Below are 6,359 nucleotides of genomic sequence, written 5' to 3'. Positions count from 1 at the left end.
ATTCATGCAAAATGAAAAGGCCATGTGGTCTTTAATGACAGAAATGCAGAACCAGAGTTGATCCAAAAGCCATCATGTGTCCCACAGGACACTCTCCTGATCCATGATTTCAGCTTGCAGCAGTAATCTTTACCTCCAATTCCTCTGAACACAGTTCTTTTGTATCTGTGGGAAATTTATACCTTTACTGCTGCACATTGCAACACAGAATTTCAAAGTACATCACTCACTGCAAGATAACTCAGAGACAAACCACTCTTGCCTGATTGTTTCAGTTCAGAGTATGAACCCCTTTTGTACAGAAGGCTGTACACACTTCTAAAGGCTTCTTCTAGGTCTTATGACTGTCAGTCCCATACGCCTGTGAAAGTAAGATAAGCACACCAAATACATGTCTTGTGGTCTGAAGTTAATACAGACTGCTTCAAAACTTGTTTTGGGCTGTGTAAGTACATGTACCTTTGAACTGCCATTATCTTTAAACAAAACAGAGATGGAGTTAAGAGATGAGGGTAATACACTAAGTTTTAAGGTAACAACGGGGCTGTCTGAAGGAAAACAAGCAGTTAGGAAGGAAACCACTTTCTTCCTTACTCAGGCTGTGCTGGAGGGATTTTGAGTTTCAGAGAAATGAGATGTATCCTGTGGTTAAGACAAACCTGAGCTTAGAGATGGATTAGTCTTGGTATCTCAAACTGACAATGGTTTAAACAGACATCTTAAATGAAGTTATCTGGAGTGGTATTTATCTTTGTGTTATCTTTATGAATGTATTTGTCAAAACCTTCCAAAAGCTAGTCATATATTTACTGTCTTGTGAGCCCAAATGCTTTTGGAGAAGTGTCACTCAGAAATTTTTCAGCAAAAGTATTACTTGAAGAAAGTAGACTCTAGAGAAATGTTAATATTTGACAAAATTTGGTTTCAGGGAGACTTCAAGTGCAAACCAATATGATATTTATTGTAAGAAAAGATAAGATGTTATTCAGTTTCAGAATAAACTGTGTTTTGATCTTATAACCCATTGGATGAAGAGTCAAACAAACTGAAAGTAAAGTTTTAATGACATCTTTCAATTGTAGTCTGAGGCAGATGTTTTCAGTACACTTCCTCTGAGACATTTTCATTTATACATACATCTATACAGGGTTTTTTTGTGACTATTGTTGCTTTCTGTACCATTTTTCCTTAATAATTAAAAAAAATTGTTTTATATGATTCTCTGTTACTTTTTTTCCCCCTCAAGTTTATTTCCAAATAATCATGAAATCACTATTTATTCAAACCGTGTGTATTAAAATTCACTTGAGGTCACTGTTCAGAATTTCATGGTAAGTGTGCAGTCAGCTAACTATGGAACAAATGATCCAGTGGACACTAAAATTTGCATAAATTATGGCAGATTATGCTCTGACCTTTGCTTGAGAGAATTGTGAGGACACATCTAGTTTTTAATTATATTCCAGCATCTCAATTCTCAAGATCAAAATGATCCAAGTTTCAGTAGGAATCAGGTGATGTGTATGTCTGTGTTTATCCTTTTTTGTAAGATAAGATTTCTAAACTTTTCCTCTGAATATTTAAATCTTTCATTCCTGAATTTGAAGGCACAAATTAAAAACAGTGGACCAGGTCTCTCTGGTAGCTGTTCTCCAGACCCACAATTTCTCCAGACCAAACCAGCATAACACCACAGTTTTAGCTTAAGAAAGGGATTTCAAATGTGACCTGAGGGATGCAAATCACTCATTAGTCAACATTCTACTGCTGCTTGCATTGTTTGCATATTTTCTTCCTTCAGCACTAGTGATTGTTTATTGCTAATAATTTAAAACTGTTTTCCTTTTGTAATTCAATTATAGGTTACTATGAGCATGTGTGTGTGCATGTGAGACAGAAACAGAGAGAGAGGGAACTATGCAAGCTAAGTGTATTTTCTCTGTGAACAGCTATTTATTAATGTGTGGTAAAAAATAGCCTCTCAATAAAAGACATTGAAGTAAATATTTTTTGTGCTCTTTCTGCATGGCAGAATCTTGTGTCAAGGAAAATGGGATTTGTAGTAAACATTATGTCTCATGTCTTGATACATAAAGGAGAAAATCTGTTCAAGAGTTGCCAGGTCTGCTATTATGTATGGCTGATTGAATCCTTACATTTTCATTTTTGGAAAACAGAAGAATGATTATATTTTTGCAAGGCAGTAATTTCAGCACTGAAAATTTAGGCATCAGATGTGATTAGTCACTTATTACTAATGTTTGGAGGGTTTTATATTTTTTTTTTTTTATAAAATTATTAGGCATATTTTCAAGATGCTATCTTAAAGTTGTATGTCACATTTCACAAGTATCATCTGTGTATAGGCATGAAACAAACTAAAAGCAGGATGATAGTATTGCTCTTAAGGTATATACTCAGAAAAAGACAAAGTTGTGGGTGTCCAGGAAAGCCACAAAAATGCAATAGGATTTTCCATTTATCTTAGCTGAGGATAGAATGCTTTGATTGTAAAAGCCCAACCAGTAATCACAAGGATGCAAACTACAGTGAATAGCTATTTGCATATTCTGTTAGTTGCTGCATTTAACTCTTTCCATGTTAATTGAATAGAACCTGTGGATCATCCTCCTTTACATTTCCCATATTGTGCCTAGGAAGAACAGGCAATAAAAAAAAGTCATTAATTCAGTGCAAGCTGTGTCAATTAAACTGCATCAGCTTTGTGACTGATGTCTGAAGAGATTTCAAAAGGAAAACTTAGCATCATACACATAGAATAAGGTCAGCCTAGGTATTATCAAAAAACAAGGCTGTGGAGGTTGTATGAAATTGATTTGGTATAGCAAAGTGATTGGATGTTCTTAGGGATACATAATGTGTCCTTATGCTCCTGCCTCTGATTGGAAGGAATGTATCAAACACTGAAGATTCTGATGATCTTGCCTGCCTAGGAGTTGAAAATTGTGGTGTTGTCCAGCATAAATGATGAAGAAACATGTAGTTGCATGATGAGATTAAGCAACAGATAATTAAGGAAAGCTACACCAATTAATTAGTTAATTAATTCCCTTTTTACTACTGTTCTCTTGTACTTGTGCACAGTTATACAATAGTCTGTCTTCTTCCCTTTATTTTTCCTCTGACCCTTTTGTTCCCTTGGCTCTGTACCAAGGCTGTGTGTCATGTTCACCTGCCCTTTCTCTTCCCACTTCTGAGGGTGCAAGTTATTTCAAGCCTTATTCTTACACAGTGGGATCTTAGAATTTGTTCAGACTAGACTGGAAAAGGATTTGGTAGCTCTTTCCTCTTAGACCATTGAGGCTGATTTTTACTGGCTGTGCTGGTTTATCCACCACCCCCTCCCTTTCCAGGCCTCACTGTGATCTGAGAAATGCTCGTAGGCCTTGGCCCTGACAAGCAGCACCTCAGCCCAGTTCCTCTTGAGCTAATCAGAAACAGAGCGCTCCCAGAAACTTGTGCTGCCTAACGAGCTCCTGGATGTTTTGTGAACAGCCTTGGAAACTATATTTCTGGCCTGAATGGTGTAACATCCTTATTCTCACACCTTCAAAGAAAGGGTGCCGATGCGAAGTGTGGCCAGGATGGAACATTGGATGAAGGCCCCCTCAGTTGCAGCCGATAAACAGCGGTCCAAAATGAGAGCCTTGGAGCTCTCCTGGGGTGAGACCAGCACCCTCCCTCTGAGAGGGGCCTCCCAGAGCCAGCAAACTCGTTTTGCTGCACTCAGAGATCACCAAACAACGATGGATCCCGGGCTGATAACCTCACTCCTCGAGACCCCTTTGCTCAGTGAGGAGATGCAAAGGCATCCAAAGTGAATATGTTGTTACCTTTGAGGGGACCTTTTCACAGGTACCTTGCATTGACTCTTTATGTCTGTGTGCATACAAGTGTGCATATGCTAAATGGGAGAAATGTGGCAAAATGGGAGAAAAGGTGCTGTCTTCGGTGTTTAAGTACCTTAGATGTCTAAATAAGTTAGGCCTGTAAATAACTTTAAATTAAATCGTAGGCTGAATTAAATGCTGTTGAGTATTATCCCCTTGCTAAATTGCTACGTTTAAGGTATAAGTTATGTTAAAGGCTGTTAAACGTTGTTCCATTGCTAAATTGTCAAGTTTAAGGTACAAGTAAAGTTTAAGTGCTGTTAAGTTTGAGTGCTATTAAGCTTTTAGGCCATATACCTTTTTATCCTTGTCCTTTCTATCCTTTTATCACACACAGCTAAATATACACACACATAGATAATTTTCAGTTCATTTCTGTTTTGATTGAGTGGATTTTGTTTGTGGCTTATTTACCCTTAGTGTGGCTTAACCATCTAGTAAGCGGCAGAGTGAACCTTGCCGAAGAACTTTGTCATTCTTTTGCTTAGTATTAAATCTGATTTTTACTGATACCCTTTCAGGTGACTTTTAAAGCACTCTTGAATTTCATAACACAGAATAATGATGTTTTCTATTTGGGTCTCTTTTTTTCCCTGTCAAATAAGTGATCTGGGAATCCATGAGTGCAAGATGTACTTGTATCTACAAGTGGCTGTGGTAAAAACAAACAGTGATTTGCTGTAAACTCCCTTAAGCAGAAATTTCCTTCATTTTTTGAGCAACTAATGTTAACTGCTACTGGGCTTTCACAAACACATATATGGTGCCATAGGGGAACTGAAATTTCTGCCCATCCTGCATTTTAGATTAATTCAACACACACTTACATATGTGTGCAACTACTTGGAGATAATAGAATTTTCATTTTTCAACTTAGGGCTGTGTTCCATTCCATTTCACAGGATTGATGAAAATAATTCAAAAGCTAAGAGCAGGTATCATAGTTTTAACATCCCTACATAAAAAAAAAGATACTGTTCTAAGAGATTTCAGAGCATAAGTGAAAGGTGAAAAAAGAGCTCAGTGAATTGGCCTGAACAAACAACAAAATTTGGCTTGTGTAAGATTCTTGCAGCCTGAAGACATGCATAACATTTACATTTCCATATCTCAACAAGCTAAGCCCCTTTGAGACAAAAAAAGGAGGAATTTTGGTGAAGAAACTGTACATTTAATAGATGTGTATTTTGGTGTAAGACACTATCTAGTTAAATGTTCCATTCCTGCCTGACACTTCAATATGCACATTCAAAGCTAATAAAGGACCATCATATAATGTGCCCAGTTGCAAATTGTACATGTGCTCCAAATTCTTAAATCATGTTCTGATGGGCATTGAAAGCAGAGTCCATCTGATGTCATCCAGAATTTCCATCATGAAAATTCCAGCTGTGCTCATGGGAATGCAAATCAGAGAAGGATTCTGTAGTCGTCTCTTATGTATATATTTACATTTCTTGCCTTGAGCTAAGAACTCTAATCAAATTACTGGTTTGTTACATGGAAAAGACTGTGCTTTAGAAAAGAAATGGGGACTACTGTCTTTCTTTGAATTGTTCACTGATTACTTTTTTCATCATTAAATTATAGTAATATGGAAAAGTGCTTTTAATGGAAAAAGGCTTTGTTTCAAAAGCTGGTCTCATTATTTTATGTTAAATGTAAGCAGTTTCCTATAAAATCTTGTGAGTTTTTCCTGGGTGCACAATGGAAAGAGGTACAAGAAAACATGATTTACATGGCATCCTTCTGGCAGTATTAGAGCAGGGTGAGCTTTGAATTTTATTTGTTTCCTGATCTGATTCACTGTACCAGATTTGAATTGAGCTGCCATTGAAGCATTAGTGTGTATGTGGAAATAGTTCATATGTTTTGGAAGGGTCTGATTCCATGACTTTCAAACCTTCTTCAGGTTGCAAACAGGTAGGTTTAAGGTGGGGGGAACCAATCCTCCTTTGGATTACAAACAGAAGTGCAAAAGAGAAAATACTAAACTCAGAAAACTCTACTCTCAGAAAAGATGCATGTCTTGAGAGGATCCTAATCCCAGTAACTGTCATTTTCTTACTGATGGAGGGGTTGTTATTTTCTTGCCCAGAACAAATCCTTATCAAACTCATCATGTATCTATTAGAACACAGGGATTTAGTACATGGTGTATTTAATGCATGTGCAAGATAATTTTTATTCATATGACAATAGTTAGTTAGCTCGAGAGTCAGAGACAGTAAGGACGTCCAGAAGACTGTTTTTACAAGGTGCATTCCAATATTTTTGTTGGCTTTTCCTCTTAGATTTTCAAATTCATATTAATGAGCAGGTAACTGTTTGGTTTAATTCCACAGAAAGGGAGCTTTGGAGGGAAGATTATGTACTCAAAGAGGCAGGAAAATAGCACAGGCACCACTTTTGCATGTCATGTGCGTGAGGAATGTGCAATAATGGAAC

Source organism: Parus major, chromosome 1 (genome assembly GCF_001522545.3).
Source record: "Parus major isolate Abel chromosome 1, Parus_major1.1, whole genome shotgun sequence".
Lineage (NCBI taxonomy): Eukaryota > Metazoa > Chordata > Aves > Passeriformes > Paridae > Parus > Parus major.
The sequence above is the reverse complement of the archived record's forward strand: the minus strand, read 5'-3'. Positions refer to the sequence as shown.